Source organism: Strix uralensis, chromosome 5 (assembly GCF_047716275.1).
Source record: "Strix uralensis isolate ZFMK-TIS-50842 chromosome 5, bStrUra1, whole genome shotgun sequence".
In the NCBI taxonomy this organism is placed as follows: domain Eukaryota; kingdom Metazoa; phylum Chordata; class Aves; order Strigiformes; family Strigidae; genus Strix; species Strix uralensis.
In genome coordinates, this window is record NC_133976.1 from 74974028 (window position 1) to 74994651 (window position 20624).

Consider the following 20624-nt stretch of genomic DNA (forward strand, 5'->3'; position numbering starts at 1 on the left):
AGAGTTGTAAACTGTGATCATCTCTGTTCCTAAGGGGGAGAGCTGGAGGGGTCTGCAACTTTAGGGCTACTGACAGATACAGGCATAGCTTAAACCAGTGTTTTGAGGTGAGGGTGTACAGGTTTCAAGCTCAAATCTCTTGGACTGTGGGAATTTCCACCTTGCTTGGAGCCTTTAAAAGGGGAGGTTTATCTGGCTCGGTGGGGCGCACCACTTCAACCTCCGGGTGCCGGGAGGCAGATCTGAGGGTCTTGGCTGAACCCGACTGTCCTTGTCCTCTTTTTTGCTCTGAGCTCAGATCAAGCTAGGAGCATGTATCTTGGTGGATCTCCCATCTTCTCAGAGTTGATGAGGCATTTTGTTTCGCGCTAGTATTTGTCTGTTAATCCCATCTGCTTAAAAAACACACCCTGGGCCCAGCCAAGAGCTCAGCAAGCGTTCCCGCTGCCCGTGGCAGTTACTGGGTGGGAAGGACAGGGGAGACCTGGGCAGGAGGAAATGACAAACTGCCCCAAGCCAGTCAGAACGGTTCTGGCAGCCTCTGAAACCGGTGCTGCCACCCAGGGCAATGGAGCGGAGCTCTGGCAGATGGGAAGAGCCCATGTGCCCCCCCCCCTCCAACCCCCCTGCAAGGGGAGAAGAAGGACAGCACCTCACCCTGAAGGGACTGGCTGCTGAGGGGCCTTCGACCTGGGCCACCCCTGCTGGGCAGCGGCAGGCCTGGGGACAGCAGCCTGCCCACCTGGGAGTACTGAGACATAGTCAGCAGGACCGAGTGGTAAAGGGCACCCAGGCCCACCCTCCGAGCCACCCTCACCTCAGGGGAGGGATTGGGATGGACTGGGTGTCATCTGTGGTGAAAACAGGGGAAGTGGAGAGGAGGACAGGAAGAGGATTGGTGTTTGACTTAGAGGCTGGGGAAGGGGGAGAAAGGCATTTACTGTTTTGTTCTTCTGTGTTCTTCTGCCCCTCTTAATACCTGAATCAGTGAAATGAAGTTCATGTTAATTGGTGATAAATCAGCTTAGATTGCCCTGAGATGAGACTGTTTGGCCTGGGACAGTAGTTGTTGGACAATCCGTGTGACACCCAGCCCTGTCACGGCCCAGAACTGGAGTAGTGAGAAGGGCTCTGGAAGGAGCCATGATCCTGGTCCTGGGAATACGCGGTGGTGGAAGTGGCACAGCCAGTGTGTGGAGTGAGTGCAAACAGTGTGCAAACAGCTGGAGAAAGGAGAGACCTGGGGAGACCACTGCTGGGTGGGAAGGTGTTTGGGAAGAGAGAGACATGTGCTTCTTCAAGGCCTGTGCCCCAGTGGCTTGGTGTAGTGCTGTCTCCACATGTAGGATCCAAAAGCATTGGCCAGGGAGCTGCAGAGGGTGAAACACGGGGAGGGAGGTGTGCAGCTGTGATGCGGCTTCATGCTGAGGCTTGCTATGTGCTGCCTGTGGGGCTTCAGAGAGACCAGGAGTCAGGCTGATGATCTTTGGTGGAATAATGTGCATTAACAAGTGCTCAGGGTGAAGGGGAGGCCCTTGGTCAGGGGTGAGCAATAGCACTGAATTGGCCAGATGGAAAGCTGTGTGCCAGGTAGGCCAGGTAGCAGTTCCAGTGCTCTTAAAGTGACCCTGGCACCTCTGGGGGGAAACTGAGGACTGATGGCAAAGCTAAAACAAAGCCCTTTCAGGCAGCCTGAGTTGCAAGGTTAAGTAGACCTGTGGAGATGGGAGTGCTGCTCCTAAGTGTGAGCGCTCTCTTGACAGTCCTTTGCTCAGAATGAAATTACAGAAATTACACTTGCAGCAACTGGTGTCCCTGCAGCAGCTGTGGTGGTGCTGGGAAGCTGGACCAAACGGGATACAGCTTTTGTCTTGGAAGAACAGAGTTCTCGGCAGTTTGGGCTCTATGCTACTTGCAAGCACTGCCCTGCACAAGGGAGGAAGGAAGGCTTTAGGATCTGTTGGTGAAGGGCCGTGTAGAACAATGTCCTGATCCTGCTGATCCCACAGATGAGACACCTCCTCAGAGGGAGTGGGAAGAAGGAGGTAATTGACTGCAGTTGCTTGAACTGCTGGGTTGTGTTTACAGGCAAAGGGACCCTGAAAACGTGGTGATCACTGGTGCCGTGGTCTGAAAGCTCCAAAGTCTGAGCATGGTTATTACCACCTCTCTGGTACTGCCTGATAAGCTGGTGGGACATCAAGGAGTGACTTATGTGTATTGTACTGGAGGAAGCATGCCAGAAGACAGGTAGGAGATGAGCAGCATGGCCAAGGATAATGCTGGGAACCCAGTAGTATGGTTGGCCTTGGAAAAAGTTTTAGAAAGGGTTGTAAAGTATATGTTAAGATTGTTGCAGTGTTGATCATCATGGCTTGTATTTTATCTTCTTTGGAAGCATTGGCTTCAGCCAGATTGCTGGTCTGTTTAACAGGTAATTATTGGACACGCACATTAGAAACACATTTAAGCTCCCACAGCCAAAGACTCACCCAACCCTGTATAAAGCAGCCCAGCAGTAGCTGAGGTTGCATGAAAGCAGCTGCTTATATGAGCCAGAGCTGTCCCAGAGATGTTCTGGGGAGCCCTTACGCCATCACATGGTGTCTCTGTGCCTGTTAACCTGCTTGGAAGGAGCATTCTTGGGCACTCAAAACCTGAGGCTCTGCTTTACCTTACATAAAGACTTGTGTAACCAATCCAAATGTCTTCCAAGTGGACTGAAGCTCTGTGTAGAAAAATTACATTATCCAGTATTTTTAAACAGATTCTTGAGCTCCGGAGTATTTGAAGGAGAAAATCTCCACTGTACATTTAATTGAGAGAAATGTATGCGAGTATCACTGTTTACATTTTGCAGCATTAAAAGGACATACAACTTAACAGGGAAGTTTCTTTTGCTCACTGAAATTCAGCTTCAGACACAGAAGCATTAAGAGGAATCAAGCTTTTTATAATTCCTCAGCAAGACAAAAGATTCTTTTCAGTAGAAATTTGACCATCGTGTGCTGTAGGCAGCCCTGTCCCCTGCCTACTCACTTCTTCACGTTAAGTGATTTAACTACGGTCAGCACAACCTGCAGGTTTTTTCCCATTTACTGTGTCCTTCTAACACACAAATTGTAATAGAAACCTTATGCAGAACTAGATCCTCAAATTATCGAAGCCAGCTGATTTTTTTGTAAGTGGCATCTGTTCAAATGTTCTCATTACACACTAGTCCAGATGCCAGCAGGGTCTAAGGGAAGGATGTAAAGGATACATACGGACCTTCAAGCACCCATCATTCAGACCAGCTACTCATGGTTTTGATTTTATATGCATTCATTCGCAAAAGCAACCAACTAGTTTCAACAGTTTATTAAATGGTTGTTTCATAGACACAACAGTAACATAATCCAGATCGACATCTATGACATCCCTCCCATTACCATTTACAGAAAACTTTACAGATACTTGACTAATTTGTTTAAACCCAAACAGTTTACAAGACACATCCAAAACTCACAAAGCATTACTAGGCACAGACCATAATTCAAATATGGGATTTTGTACAAGGTAATAACAAAACAGAAAACTTTTCAACACATTGCCTCCATGCCAAGCCCGTCTGCGCTAAGGAGGTTGGAGTATAACAGCTGGGAGCTGCTTTACGTTACGTTCCTGCATTTTTCTGAAATACATTTTCTCAAAAGCTTAAATGTGTACACCACTTGGACAGTTTTTCACATTTTAGAGTCAAACTTCACATGAGTTTACAGAACCAAGGACATGTTTAGGGACAGCACTAATGGAGACCAATTTCTCACCTTCCAAAGTAACTGTTGGGGTTTTTCCCCCCAAATGTACACAATTTAATTCTGCAGTGAGAGAGGGAAGAAGAGAGTGGGAACAGATTTCTCTTTCTTGGAAATGAACTCCAGCCTTTATTTTCAGAAGAAAGAACTAGCTCCTCTGCATGAAGCCCTGCCTTCTCTATTCTTTAAGACTAGTGATTTGACTGGCTCACACTACCCCTTTTCACAAAGTGCAACCACTAGTGCTTTCCCAGACCAAGTGACACATTGTTGAGCAAAAAATGCAAGCAGTTCCATAGCAAACCATGGCATTACAACAGCTTCAGAAGGTCACCTCTGCTAATATGCCACACTCACACATTGGTATATTCCTGCAAGCAATTAGGTACATTTACACAGTCTGCGTTCAAACAAATTAGGTTGTGTTGTCCACTCTCCATATACTACATGTTATTAAACTATGCAGCATTCAGAGAGTGGATCTGTAACTGCAGTGACTAGAAACTCAACAGTAGCCACGCAACTGTCCATGTTACAGAAATGCTTCTATTTTGGCTGTTGCAACACCCCCCCCCCCCCCCGAAATGTCCATGACTTGCAGCCAGTTAAATTCTTTTGTGAAAATTGTGTCAGTCTCCAACGCAAAATTAACGAAAGGTCTGAGAAACAGTAAACAGCTTCTGAAGTGCTGCTTCTTTGTGTCTTGAAGATGAGCAGTAGTGCAACATTAGGTTGAGGGGCTCCCCTTCTATCTTCCCAAACTGGGAACTACTCTTTACAGGATACTATGGAAATATACACACATTTTAAAGGTAGAACCAACACAGTAAATTATTAAAAATTAAGTTCTGTTCATATTACAGTTATCCAGTTATACATCACCGTACAAGATCTAAAAATACGAAGCAAGTGAGTTTTTTTGTTGTTGTTGGTTTTTTTTTTTTAAGTCTTTGACAAGAATATACACATACCTTAATGAGCTGGGCCAGAGGAGTAGGTGCAGAAGAGTCCTCAATCTGTTCACAAAAAATTAAACACATATTCAAGTTGTACAATCAAAACATAGCAAAAGTTAACCTCTACTGTAGTCTGAAAGTCTGCACTATATCCTCCGAGTGTCACGGAAAGAGACATTTCCAACCTAATGTAATTGTATTTGTTCAAAACAAAGTCCAAACCTATGACAGCTTAAGAGGGCCTACGTGGTTCATGAGAAGCAGCTAAACTTGGTGCGCTGGGTTTTAGATATTTGCATTTGCACACAAACTATGAAACTGAACCGTTTCATCGGATAAAGTGGAAAGATCAAATGCAGAACTTTAGAATACCACTTTGGATACCAGTGGCATTTAAACTCACAGCAATCTGTTAGAGATCTTTATGTACTCAGAGGGGGCCAAACAATATCACTTCAGTTATACAGCTTTAGGCAAAAATACCCAAGTATTTCAGGACACGAAAAGGAATCTTTTAGCTGCACAGAACTGTCCTCAAAACGTATGGGATACGTTGATTTTGGTATTTGTTTGAACCGCCAAGTCAAAAGTAAGAAACGGTACCAAGTGGGACAACAATGGCTTCTCAGTGCGGTTTGATAACATCTTTCAAAACTGTTAGGCAAAGAAAGTATTTAAAAAAAAAAAGCTAAGTGATACAACGTGAAAATGGCAAAAAATACACTCCAAACAATTTTAATTGCAAGAAACAAAGAGCACACAACAGCCTACACAAACATACTAGCTCTAGACAGACAGATGTGGAACACAGCACCAATTCAATTGTGCAAACCTTGAACCTACATGATCTAGAAACGATCCTACATGTCTTCAAATATAACTGTATAGATGTGTATATTTTGTCCTATATGTATCTGTATATACATCCATTTTTATAGATTGATATGCACACATCATTAGTAACTGAGTTTCATTACATGTGTTCATTTTCTGATGAACTTTCTCTGCCAAAACTTTAATAAAGTTCTTCTCTTCACAACTGCATTTTATCATTATATTTGAGTGATAAACCTGTAATAGTCCCCTTTCATTGTAAGTGCTTGCATAGTAACCTAGAATACCTCACATTTTTCCCCTCTTATCTACTGCACCAGACAATGCCAGGTTGAATAAATAGTCTTTTAGTTTTCTGAAATTAATTTGAGAAGTAGACAAGAAGGACAGAAAAAATAGGTTACATTAAAATGAGAAATTGAACCTTTCTATTTCTGAAGTGAATAAAATTGACCTTTTTCTACTTGTTGCAACGTGAAAGAGTTTGCACAAGTTCTTTTAAGAAAAGTAGTTTTAGATTCACAAGATTCTGGAGTGGGTATTTTATCTGATCTCCCTGATAGCCATTTTTTATTTTAGTAGATTTATTTCTATAGCAATTGACTGTAGAAAACAGGCTTCACCTATCTCTCATGTCTGAGAGGATTTTTTTGCAAGAGTAACCGTGAGGGTGCACTTTTTTCTGGAAAAGAGAGGGTAGTCATATTTTTCCTAAATCCTGTATTTTTACTGTATGTATAAAACTTTTTTTTTAAGAGAGTATGAATACTAATTAAATATTAATACTACTATTAGTTAGTGTCCATGTAATATATATCTCTAATGTTAGAATCTATCAGTTTTTGAAAGTGAAGACAAAAACCTGGGAATAAAAAGCTCTGAGATAACTTTCCTAGGATTGCCATTGCTTTAAAATTAAAGTTTTATTTCTGACTCTTTCTGGATTGTATTCTATTGGGGACAGAAGAATTGATTAGGGCAATGAAGCTGGTGCAGGGTCTGGAGCACAGGTCGTACAAGGAGCGGCTGAGGGAACTGGGGTTGTTTAGTCTGGAGAAGAGGAGGCTGAGGGGAGACCTCATCACCCTCTACAGCTACCTGAAAGGAGGTTGCAGAGAGCTGGGGATGAGCCTCTTTAACCAAGTAATAAGCGATAGGACAAGAGGGAACGGCCTCAAGTTGTGCCAGGGAAGGTTTAGACTAGATATTAAGAAGCATTTCTTTACAGAACGGTTTGTTGGATGTTGGAATGGGCTGCCCAGGGAGGTGGTGGAGTCCCCATCCCTGGAGGTGTTTAAGAGTAGAGTCGACATAGCGCTGAGGGATATGGTGTAGTTGGGAATGTTCATTGTTAGGTTAATGGTTGGACTGGATGATCTTCAAGGTCTTTTCCAACCTAGACAATTCTGTGATCCATTATCTGTACAACACAAAGGCATTCAGGAAATATTCTAGCATATTCAATATGAAACACAATGCATCACTAGGCACAAATACCAATATTCACATCAGAACTGTGCAAATGATGGCATTACTCTGTTTTCACTGTGCTGTGAATCAAATACATTGTCTCTACCACATATACTATGTCTTACTGCAAAACAGATTAAGTTAATGTTTGGGAGATTAATATGAGGCTACGTTGTTTAGAATTACGTGCAACGTGTAGAAAAAAACTGTGAGATTGTGTTTTTACATACTGCTTTTGATGTTCCACTTGCTGGCTTGGTTCAAGTTCTAGAAGAAGAAATAAAGGTGATGAGAACTTAGAACAAAGCACTTGTACCCAACCAAAAGCAGTGAAAACAAATTATAAAACCTAAACATCAAGACATTATATTCTGATAGTCTAGTGAATGTGGAAATCTATTTGTATACATAAACTGTTCTCTCTTGGCACATTCAATGCAACTAAAAAAAAAAAAAAACCCAAACCAAATCCCATTTCTAGTTTGTCAGCAATTACTGTAAGACTTACAGCTATAGGACACAACAGTGCAAGAGGAAGTCCTCAGATATTTTGTCTCTGCTGTGTAAGTATCAAAACAATGAAGTCTGTGCTACAGCTTTGTGCTCTTAAATAACCAACCATCAAAATAGCAACCCTTGGTCTTTCCTCTGTAGCCAGTATGCAAAAAAGCCAGATTTGAGGCTTAAGAATACCTGCCATATCCCATCCTGCCTCCCCCAAATGCAAGACACAGTCAAACACTGACAATCAGACTCTTCTGAGAGGGGAACATGCGTATCTCTCTTTACTATAGAAGCAATAAAAAGAAGAAAGATACAACCCGAATGCCTCTGTAAACTAATCTCCATACAAAAAGCTAACACACTGCAACCCCTCACAGACTACAGTGCTTTATGGGTACTTACACAACTCGTGTTTTGCTGGCAGCTTTAACTCCTCTAACAGGGACTCTTCTAACAATTACGGAGGAGTTCTTAGGAATCAGGGCATTATCATCTGTGTATTCTGAGAACACCACCAATACAGAAGAAAACATTAGTCAGTTCGTAAGAATGTATATTAATATGTAATTACATAGCACTTGAGAGAACCCCTTCACAGACATAAAAGCAAAATTTTATATGCAACATCGCACTTCTGTCGTCTCAACACACTAACAGTACCTTTCAAGAAGTCTCCAGGTTTGAGAATCAAACACCAGCAGCAAAACCTTTTCCATTCTTTTCAAACACTTTGGATGCCAGCAGCAAAATGGTCTCAAAGGTCACTAAAGGAGAGTCTGCTCATGCATGAGGTTCTTTCCTGACCTAGCTTAGGTTGCTTTTGCTTCTGTTAGGCTGCACACCCAAGAGATCTTTGGAGAGAAACAAACCACAGCAAAGTCTGACCTGCAGAAACCAGATTCTAAAGTCTGACCAGCTTGCCTTGCAACAAAGCAGGCACTCGGCTAAAGCATGAAAACTCTGCGCAGTTGCTTTCAGAGCTGTTCACTAAAAATTATTCCCCTGTGCTGCGAGTGCTGGGGACTGACACAACACAGAAGAGAGCCGCCAGCTCTCTGTTTCTTGGAGCTTCATCCATGGACAGCCACGCTTGTCAGCTGCTGGAACTGGCAGTGCTAGAACTGGATCACAGAAACCTGAGGGTTTTTTTGAGCTTGCTTTCACAAGTAGGAGAGAACTGGCTCCAAGTAAAGTGGTGTCTCCTCTCTTAAGCTAATCATCTAGTTTGAATAAGCCAAAGGGACGTGAATTCTTTCAATTCGCTTTTTGCAGAGCAGAGAGACTCAAATGAAATTAATTATGAAGACTTTTGAAAAGCCTTTTGAAAGCAGTGTGTGCCTGAAGGTCTCCATGCTTTGCCTTGGCTTACACCCTATTAGTCTTTTGAAGAGGAGGAGCTACCTGAGACACTTTAATAGAATCATAGAATCACTCAGGTTGGAAAAGACCCTTGGGATCATCAAGTCCAACCATCAGCCCTACTCTACAAAGTTCTCCCCTACACCATATCCCCCAACATCTCATCTAAACGACCCTTAAACACATCCAGGGATGGTGACTCCACCACCTCCCTGGGCAGCCTATTCCACTGTCTGACCACTCTTTCTGTGAAAACTTTTTTCCTAATGTCCAGTCTTTGACTGAGTAAGCCTCAATGTAAAGATGTCTCTATGAGAATGGTTTTTATATTGTACTTACACAAGCTGGATATGACTAAACGTTTTAAAGCACTATCAGCAGGCATTTCCTCTAATCTGTCTACAGTTTTAACTATTAAAAGCCCTTACCTTTGGAGGCCGAATCAGAATGATGGCCTGAAAGCCAAAGATGCTTTGAAAGTACTACTAATGACAAAACCTAAAGCTTTCACAGAAGTCATACCCTGAAACCAACGTCTAGAGCTCTGCTCAAATGGAGAATCTCACCATTACACAACTACCTGTCAAGAAAGGCCTGAGCTGGGATTTTTTTATGTCAGAGGAGCTCAAACAGCACTGAGGCCCAGACAAGCAACTGGGAGATGCCAGCGGCAGCTCTGGAAGCCAAAGCAGCTGTTTCCACCTGCTGGACGGAGTCATACAGAGTGTTCTTTCTGGTCCAGATCACAAACCACTGGACTGAGATTTCAGAGGCACAGGGTTGTGGTAGGTCTGCAGAGGATTGCAGGTGGCAGCACCTCTCCTCGAGGGAGGCTGTGTATATGAGGACAGCAACCAGTGCACTTATTCGCCAATTCTGCAAGCCTGCAGAGGTCAGATGGAACATGCACAACAGGTGTATGATGCAAAAAGAGAAATGGGTCCTCTTTTCATATTTTATGAAATTCATTGACCATTAGAAGAGAAGCATTGACATCTGCCTTCTGAAGAGACTGTCCTTGCATGCAGATATATATAGATAGAGAGAGATATGTTTGTTTTCAATCTGCTTGTGAAGTGCACAGGGAAGAGACCTCCAGCCATCTAATAACAGACTGATAGAAAAATGAATTCCCCTTAAAAGTCAATCAGTACACATTTAAATGGATCAACTGAAAACTGAAGAGTGATAATAACCTGGTGAAGTAAAGGCTTCATTTGCATAGGACGCTTATTACTGCACATATTTGTATGTGGGACTTGAAGTATCCCACTAGCTTGGTCACCGAGGCAGAGAATTTGTGGAAGAGGGTTTACAAACAGCGGAGTACACTGCGGAGTTAGTTCTGTGAAGGGACCCGACACCTGTTGGCTTTCATATATTGATTTTTCCTTCACCTCAATTAATTGAGTTCATTTTGGTGATGAAATCTTAGTAAAGGTGAAGTCAAACAATGTAGACTTAAAAGTTAACTTTTTTGTTTTTAAATAGGAAAGGACTAAATAGGAAAGGACTACAGCTGGAGAGTTATTCCTGAAGTCCCTGGAAATTTCTGTTTGCTCGCTTTGAATTTAACAGCTGCCAGCTTAGTCCAACAGCTCTCAGACAAAACTGGCATCTCCCAGCAGGAACCTGTTCCCTGCAGAGCCTTGGCAACTACCAGGAGCTGCGAAGCAGTGTCACTCTGCCTCGCCACAACTCCACATCTGCAGATTGAGCAGCGACATCATGCTCAACAGGGCTACTTTTCACAGTCGTCCAAGCAGAGCTCCAACAGAAACGTTCAACAAAGCTGGAGCCAACACCATTGTTGATTCCTACTCTCTTCTAGCACAACACTTGTTTTACTGCCAGTGATGGCCAGGAAGTGGCTACCGGGCTTTTGCAAGCACTATACATTGCACATCAACCACGTAGTCTTCTGCGCCCAGCTCCATGTCTAACAAACAGATTGGAAGGTAGTTGTCAGAACAGCAGCTACAAAAGAATGGCTCTGTGAGGTCCCCACTCAATCCACAGTTACTGATTGTGGGGACCATCAGGGCTGTGGGGATGTGGGGACATGGGACAGTGTGGGGACACGGGCACTGTTGCTGCCACCATGATGGGGACCCCAGGACCCTTGGGGTGACATGGGTGACAAGTCTCCAGCTGGGGGTCACTGGCAGGGAACACAGGGGGACACTGGGTGACCCCCAGGGACACTGAGGCACCCCTTCATCCCCTGTCCCCATAGAGGGGTCCCAGGACACTTGGGAACACTGAATGACCCTGGGGAGGGGGGCACCTAAAATTCTTAACTTTTCATACCAGTAAGTTCTTGGTGCCATAAGAGAAACATTGTGCTGAGAAGGCACTATAAACATGTGGCAATATTTACATATATACATTTTGTCTTCCCTTAGATGAAGTTACTTTGTAATTTGAAACCTTAGTGGAAGGACTTTTGCTTTTATCCTGATCAGACATCTAAGTGTCAGCCCTCTGCTACAGCTGCAGCAGAAGTATTTGAGCTGTTGCAGCACCAAATTAAACTTGCACTTTCCATTTAGCTGTCATTTTTTCCCTTCCTCCTAATTTTTATATTTAAACTAAACAGTTTAAGTTTTCGCTTACTTGGAGAAAAACAGTGCTATCCTTCTCCTCTTATGATAAGCTACTGATTTGAAGGGCAGAAGGCTGAGACCCCCATGAAGATATTTAGAAGAGTGGGAAGAATTTGAGAGTCATAAGTTGGATGTTCTTTGGCTGGCCAAAACTGAGGAGGGGGAAGAAGACCTACAGGGAGCTCAAGGGAAGCACAAGAGACAACAGCGTGATGGGGGCATAAGACAGCGCTGCACTGCCGTGTGTCAGGCACAGTGTTTTCAGGAACTGCAGAGGAGAGTTAATGCCACTGACGAGAGCACAGCTCGTCTGACGTGGTGGCCCTGCTGGTCCTTCACGTACTGGAAAGATGAACTGTCCCTGGAAGAACCGGTGAGGAAAGCTGCGGGGATTGCTGGGACATGGGAGATGGACATGCATGCTGACATCAGGAGTGCGTGATTTGCTTGGGCCAGAAAAGCAAGTGGGAGAAGAGTGGGGTGACTCCTGTAAATGCAGAAAGGGAAATACCACTTAGGGAGAACAGTTACTAAGACTAAAGAGTATGGGCACCAGAAAAAATGTGTGCTGCCTGGCCCTGAGTAACTTTTAAGCTGCAAACTTAGAAGATTTGGGTTCCCTTCCAAGGGAAAGAAAGAAAGGAGAAAGCAACCAGCCAACCCCTGACTGCTTACTAGGGAGTTCAGTAAGCTTTTGAGGGGCATGGAGATCTCTTCCAATCTCTCCTTCCTCCAAATTAACTGCCTCTGCAGGCATTGCCTTTTAAGATGCATGTTCCCTTTTCACTTTTTAATTGCTCTGATGTCTTCTTGTTTGAAGCACTGAACTGTTGCTGATCAAGTATTTTGATGGCAAAAAGCACTATGCTGACAGGATCGTTTCACTTGTGAGTTGTGCTTAGGTATCAACTCAGATAACGTGGTTTCATATAGCAAGAATTATACTTTTTAACCAGTTAACAAGCACAGGAAGGACTTTACCATATTTGAACTCCTCTCCCATTACCGCTGGCATTGATGCAGATCCCTTGTGTGTAGAGTTCTGCTGTGGAAAGCATGGGGCGAGGATCCCCATTACATGGTACTGGTCTGAGGGGTTCACCTGGGATGGTAAAACAACTGTGCTTAGCATCAGCTTAGGTTAGAAAAACCTTTAAAGGCTTCTGAATTCAATGTTTACACACCCTAGGGTCCTATAGTGGTAAATTAAGATTGCTGTCTTTGGGTTGTGTCAGCAATACAGGATTTGGCCGTTCCCTAGATAAGAAAAACCAGTAACTGTCCATGTAAAACTCGTGCCATGTAATTCAGCTTAGGACTGAATGTTGCCAACATAAATCTTATATGAAGAACTACCTCTAGAAGTGTTACTTCTTTCTGCAAATTAAAATAAACAATAGCTCTTACCATTTTGAAAAAAAAGAAGAAGAACTTGTTCACAAGAGCAGAAGCCAAAGCTTTTGACTAGAGTGGACATGTTCTTGCTACCAGCATTGTCCAGGAAACCCCACCAAGAAATCCCAGCAGGTTGCAGTAAATGCCATGTCCTAGAGCAGATACACTGGAGTTAGCCTGCAGTCTTTCCATACCCAAGGATATTCCTTCAAATTTGCAGCATCAACTTCCCAATCTATAGAATACTCAGTACACTTCAGCCTCAAAGTCAGTTGTTATTGCAGTGCAATGAGGCCAAAATTGTTGGTCCTTAACAGTGATGAGAGAAAGAACCATTACCACACCACTTCCCAAAATACTGCTACTCTGAAATTTGCCTACACTGCTACAGCTACTGCTTCACTCCAACCTCCCTTAAGAAAAAAATTCTGCCATTCTTCTAGCACTTGCTCTAGCCACATGCACAAACAATACTTTCTTATTCCTTACAGATCAAGCTTTTATACTTAACTTGGCTTTTTTATCATCTGTAGTCAGGTTCCTGAAAAGCAGTAAAGCACCTTGTCTTGTAGGCACTCCCCTCTTCTCCCCACTCTACCCCATAGACAGACCTTGAATCTAAACTAAAAAAACAGGTTTTTGTTTGAAAACTGTCATTTAAACGGCTATCCAAAGCTGAAGTACTTCTAATGGTCTTATTATTTCAGCATGAGGTGCCTCTGAAAAGCTTAAAGATTATGAACCATCATCTTACGTTTTGCCCACAGTTTAACTGCACAGAGCATGAGCCGGAAGTTCTTTTCATTTGGCACCAGATGTAGCATTTCATTGGTAACTCTAAGAAAAAAGTTGAAGTACAGAAGTTCCTAGTAACAGGTACAGGTCTGTTTTATGCTATGCTGGATCAATAGCTTACAATTTGTCGTTCAAATCTATGAAAACAAGTGTGGATTACTTGCTTTGTAGTACGTTAAAAATTACAGATTACACACAACATTCAGTATCCCTTCAGGTAACTGGTGCCCTCAACAGCTTTGTCACAGTTTATAGACTATCGCCAACCATTTTTAATATGGCCTTTCTAAAGGATTCTGAAAGCCAGGTTTCTTTCGACAGCCAGGAACAATTCAACCAGTCCCTGCTAAACAGCGAGCAAGTTAGGCTTCGGGTATTTTAAATATCTTTATTTTTTTTTTATGAACTACCACACATTCTTCTCTACCAAGTGCTCTGCCTATTCATCTGAAGCAGTCTCTGTGGCAAACTGGAACAGTGCACACACCCTGATCCAAGAAACATGAAATACAGGTCTATCTAAACACACAACTCCTTGAAACATCTAAATTTAAGCCCACTCGCCACCTCCTCAGATCTCAAGTACACAGGAGATCAGTTTATGCACCTTGTACAGAACCTGGAGTTGTCTAATGTGCATTCTATACCAATTTCAGTAACACTTTCTTTTTAAAGATGTGTAAATATGCTCACCATTTAAGCTCTGTATACATCTTGTATCCAGGCTTCTCAGATGCCAGTCATCTCTGAGACCAAGATTATCAGAAACAGTTTGCACAGACAGTCTTGTAAACACCAGATCCATCTTAAAGAGGAAAAAAAGTGTCAGCTGCACTGTTTGCAAACGGCACACTAGTAGGGGACAGTTAGTCAAGTCTAAAAAAGAGTGGTTAACATCTGTATTTAGAACTGTGTGACTACAGATACATCTCCCAAGAGATTTATTTGCCAAAAAACTCAAGAAAATTGCTAGAAGTTCCATATTTTATTTACAAAACCTTCATTATATCCCCCCCTCTTTTTAAGCTATGGAAAGGAAGGGGTTTTTAGGTTGAAAAAGATTACTCTAAACTTAGAATTTCCATTAAAAGGGAATTTAAAATTAATCATAGAATTAAGATGTAAGTTCAACCACCTCAGCTGTACTTCAGCAAAGGAGAGAGCATTTTCTCTATGCAGTAAGCCCTCTTGATCCTGAAGCATCTGGTTCATAGCACAGTCTGAGGCAAGAAAGTTATTCTGTGAATGTCTGCACCAGGCAAAGGCCAGAAGGTGGTCACGGAACAAGTGTCTTCATGCGAGTGACACCAAGCAGTAACTTGCTTAGGTACTACAGCACGCAGGTCTCCATTCACTGTGTAAGAGGCAGTCAAGATACAAGGATTCCTGCAGCTGACAAACCCAGGCAGGAGTCACATGAGTACTTCTACTTGTCATTTTCCAGATTGCTTGTCTCATGACCACTTCATTTTTGATTTGCAACAAAGCATTTAGTCTGCTGATGTGATTCACACAGTGACTACACCATACCCATCCCTCTGTAGAAAGCCAGCTTGTCAGAGCTGGGAGGAGTTAGCAAGGACACTGCCTCTACTCCCACTCTGCACAGTCCTTGTGAGATAAGTGCTGTTCAAGCACACTACCCTGCTCTACAGCACAGGTTTAGAAAGAGGCGGCCCTGACGTTCCCAGGCCTGCCAGGCTTCCTGGGGGCTTATTTTCCTATCAGCTCCCATTTTACTGCAGCGTCTTCTCCTGGGATATGCTGTGGTCAGGCTGTTTAATTACAGTTTCCTAAGTACACTCTAAGGTACCAATAACCTTGTAAAATAGCATGGTCACAGGTCCCTGGAGAAGTTATCCTATTCCAAAGGAAGAAAAAAATATTTCTCACTTAAAGAAAAAAAGCAAAACGCTTACCTCAACGCCATCAAACTCAAACTTGACAACTGGTACATAACCATCTTCAACTGCCTGTAAAGGAGCGGATGACTCTGTAAGAAAATATTTTTTGTTACTTTCATGTTCTTCCTAAACTGTGATAAACTACAGAATTTACACTGCTGAACTACTTAGTATACAGACTGAGTTGTTTCCGAACCAAAAAAATTGTTAGTAAGCTGCAAGCAGTATGGCACTAATATGGTACTAATACTGGCTTTAAAAAGTTACTTAGCCAAGAGATTGAGAGGCTGATCCTGTGTTGTAATGAACCAACAGTGCACAATGAGCCATCAGTGTCAGTGCTGGTAAGGCACTTACCTTGGCAGTGAGGAAGAAAAGGAAGAGATTTCTGTAGCTCTCCTTCTACTGGTTAACATCCAGAGAAATCTAAAAAGTTCTGTCCACATCGGACAGTGCGCACTAGCCTTCCTTATTTTGATTTTCTACAATGCCTGAGGGGCTGTCGGATACCTTATGGGACAGTTTTCAGTGTTGTAGACCTCCTGTTAGAACTGTGCACAGCCCACTGAGAGTCTGTTCTCAGGTGACAGTCATTCCAGCAAAGGCTCATTCGCTGTGCACATGAAGTCTTTCAAAATGTCTGCACGAGGAAGACCAGGCTAAGAGAAACACTTCTCAGGAGCTCAGTTTCACACACAAGGTGTGCAATACATCACCCGAGGGTGATTTTACAAAGCAGTTTTATACGTTCACAGCGCAGCCCCTATTAACTCTATGTAAAGCTGACAGCGTGCGTCCCTTCCGCAACGTCTCAGGCTGAGTGGGCAGAGAGGAACATGACCAGGGGAGAATGAACTAGAGGTTCTAAAGTACATCCAGAGGGACAGCACGGCAAAGGCGCTGACAGAGCCTTTCCACATCACCTTCAACTGCCTTAGTTTCCAGGCTGCCCCTTCCTTTCCTGCATGCCATTACCTTATTTCCAAGCCCCTCACTAGACCTAAGATTAAAGCAAGGCTCCTAGGGACAACCTTGCTTTCTGATACAGCTGACTCATTCTCAAACCACGGGCAGGGGAGAAGTGTACCACAAAGATTCTGATGTGATGTACAGTCACTGGGAAAGGAACCAAAAGCTTGACTTCTCATGCTGCAGGAAACAGTATTTTAGAAGGTGCTCAGAAACAATTGCTTTTTAAATTTTGGCTTGTAAGACATCCACTACCAATATGAGTCTTACCATGAATATTCTTTTTGTAGAAGTTGCACAATTATCAAGGAGAGAGCTCAATCGCTCTTAGGGTTTTTTATTGTCTCCTGACATTTTGGTTTTTCAAAGAATGACTGAAAAGATCTTTCTACATGTCTAGGAGCAACAGAAACAGCATCTCTGTCAGCACCTGCAAAGAGACTCCATTTCTTCTGTTATTGTTGGAAGTCACTTTCAAACATCAGAACTATCACCAGACAATGAAAATTCTACCTTTAGTGTGTACTCTGAGCCAGTAAGATCCAAATGTAAATATTTTGCCACCAACATTTGCTACTGCTGAAGGGGGAAGATTCTGTGGGTAGAAGAGTTTACTTTAGAAGATACACATTGATCTATGTGCAAGTTCAGGCAGCAGAGTTTTTTAGAAAGACTACAACACCCTCCATAAACAATGTCTTCTCACTCCCTACTGAGTCGTTAGTCTAATAGACTGCTACTGTTTTTCTGAAGTGAGTGCTTGCAACTCAAAAAAAAAAGTAACAGTAGCAGTCCTTTCATTAATTTACAGAAATTAAGACCCATTATTAGTCTTCCCCACAGCAGACACATGTAAATTAACACAATCTAAGAGCTATACAAAGGGCAAGTCTAGTGTAACCATTTCAAACTAGATTGGGAGCTGTAGGCTGTTTGGGGCACCATTAGTGCCATTGACCATCTAACTCACCTTTGTTAACTGCAGCAAGTCAACTGATAGAGCCACTTCACCCATTTATTCAGTGCCCCAAAGACTTCAAGATCTTGATCTGAAGTATCTTTTATACCTTATTTCAATCGCAGTTACTACAGCTCTACTCAAGAAGAAAAGTTAAAGGTTGAACTTCAACATAAATCCTAGTAGTATGGCCTCTGAAAGAAATAAAAAGGCTTCAGCTGTTTTGATTAGAACATATAAAAAATCGTTCCCTTGCTCTCACCAAGTTCTGAAATCCATTTGTTGACTAAGTGATTCAGATTACCAAGAACAACCAGCCTGTAAAGAAAACTCATGTTAAGTTTGCCCTAAAAACCCAAGAGGTTAACAAATTTGACAGTCTTCTTATACCTGTGATTCAGTTCTTCCCCGTCTTTCAATATCCCAGATGGCCTCATTGTTTCAACTAGCTTCTGAGTATGGATGCAGTCTATATCCTTAGGAGGAGCCAAGCTAATCAGAGAAATAACTCCATAATGCCTTTGAGGCTGTTCTGCAGCTTAGAATTACTGTGGGAGAAAATAAAATACTGAAGGCTTCACAAAAGAAAACAAAAACAACCTTACTGGAAAACATCCTTCAGTTTACAGGTTTCCAAATCAATGTCTGTTCTTTTACCCAGCATTAATATAAATGAGAAAAAAATTGTCCTGCTTATGATTTTTAGATAACTTGATCTAACTTGTAAGTCACAACTACTTTTTCAAAAATATCTGTGGATGTAAGAAAAGATCTAAGTTGCTGCCATCTTAATACAACTTATTTGCATTGCTCTGGACAGTTAGAACTGATCACCAGGAAATGAAAAGGTTTGAAATCCACCAAGGGTGACACTACATACAGCAGAAGTTTTGGACACATTTCAGTTTTGTATCAGTTTTCATTTAAGGATATTCCCATCAGCTTCCTGCTAACATTAAATAAGACCATTTAACACTGGCTTCTTTGAGTTAAATGTATTTGCTGTGCTTCCGATTCTGGAAGGGCATTGTAGTTGATTGTAGAGGAAGGACATATAACCAAGTGGTCTGTTAAAGAGTTGATGCAGTAAATTCAGCATCGCCTTGTTTTTGTTTATGGAAGAGTATGAATGAAAATATCAACCAATCTGCAGCTAATTTTGCTAGGAGAGCCTCATGCACTTAACACAGTGTTCAATTTTTAGAGTTCAGAGGCTTAGCTCTACATACATCTGTTCGGTCTAAATCCAAGAGACGTCTCTCAGCATATAAAGCGGCACAAGTTAAGCTCCGTATGCAGAGGGTGCTCAAACCTGGCTTAGCTAGCTCACTGCCCAGTTAGGCTGAGCAGGACACCAGGGACCTGGGTTTGGAGCCCCTGGAACTCCAGTTACAGCAAGGCATAATTTGTGCCTCCAACCCTCCGTTTGCCCTGCGTCTTTAGACTTATTTGCCATCAGAAGCAGCACAGGACTGACATGACAGGACAACATTAAATTAAAGGCAGCATTCACATTTTCTTTACCCCACAGAACCCTTGCTTTAGAAAGGCAAAAATGGAGAAGAAACCCTACTTTACATTACCAGCTGAAACCATGAGAGAAAAGAGCAGGACAGGAGGGAAGCACTGTACTTAACGGATCAAGGGTCTCTACAGAAACACCAGTAGCAAAAGGGGGAGAGACACATTAAAAGGTCTGTACAACTCATCACGCTGGTCAGAGTGCACATGCAGACCCTAAGGCTAAAGGGATTAACGATGCCATTATTCAAACTGGCTCTTTTTCTACTTCACAGACAGACAGCCTCAAATATTACATGGGTTAGTCACAGTATCATAGAATGGTTTGGGCTGGAACGGACCTTAAAGACCATCCAGTGCCACACCCCTGCCATGGGCAGGGACACCTTCCACTAGCCCAGGTTGCCCAAAGCCCTGTCCAGCCTGGCCTTGAACCCTTCCAGGGAGGGGGCAGACACAGCTTCTCTGGGCAACCTGTGCCAGGGCCTCACCACCCTCACAGGGAAGCATTTCTTCCTTACATCTAACCTAAATCTGCCCTCTTTTCAGTTTAAACCATTACCCCTCATCCTATCACTACACCCCCCCATAAAGAGTCACTCACAGGAGCCCCTCCCCTGCTACACACAGACCCAATACAGCTGTGAAGGGTTTTAAAATCCATACAAGCTGTTGATTCTTGGTTTGTTGATCAAAGATCTGCTGGCATAAGAAACATTCCAAAGCAATCTCCTGCTTCATCTTAGATGAAGAATTATGCTTCAACCATACAAATGAACTAAGGGGAAGTGCAATATAACCCATTTTCTGTGCAAACCTTAGCAAAGCCCAACTCTGACCCCATCTGCACATTTTTACAGTGGAACCATCCTGACTCTTCCACCCAAAGCAAATGACTATAGAAATTAATGCAGCAGGATGCAGAAACGCTGGGATTGACCCAGGCATCATGAAAACAAGGAGCTTGGAACAGAATTCACCGAGGAGACAGGAACTGCTAGACGGCAGCTAGACTGCTACTGAAAAAGCATTATTCAAGACAAAATGTGCAGAAGCCCAAAGGTCAAGGTCAACGAGTACGAACTAGCACTGCACACTCAGTAACCAGCTCTTCCCTGAACGACTCCAGGGCAGTGACAAACAAGCACAGAATCAAATGCAGCCTGACCTACAAATTAAAGATTGCTCATCAGTGTCACCCCACGGGCAGAGCAGTTACTCGGAAAGAATATTTGTGTGTTACCCCTTGATTTACTGCCGCAGGTTCAAGATACACCGGCTGGAAGGGGAAAGGGAAAGGAGATGAACTTCACTTTGCTTAGACAGCCCCAGCAAAACCGGCCCAGCAGTTCAGCTACTTTTAGAAGTCTTTTCAGCATCCATTTCCAATTGTCAACCCTCACTTCTCAGGAAAAAAACTGGGGTATTGAGTGAGCTTGCAAAATTATCCCCCGCACAGTAACCTGATCAGGAACACTCAGAGAAAGCCACATTAAGGTGGATACGTACCCTCATCCCAGCATAAAGCCTCAGCCGGCGGCAGCCCGCAGCCAGCC

At 43.0% G+C, this 20624-nt stretch overlaps 1 pseudogene; it reads right to left on the reverse strand.

Moving 5' to 3' along the window:
- Positions 1–7279: 7279 nt before the first annotated feature.
- On the reverse strand, positions 7280–17604 carry LOC141944157 (poly(A) polymerase gamma-like; annotated as a pseudogene).
- Positions 17605–20624: the final 3020 nt, after the last annotated feature.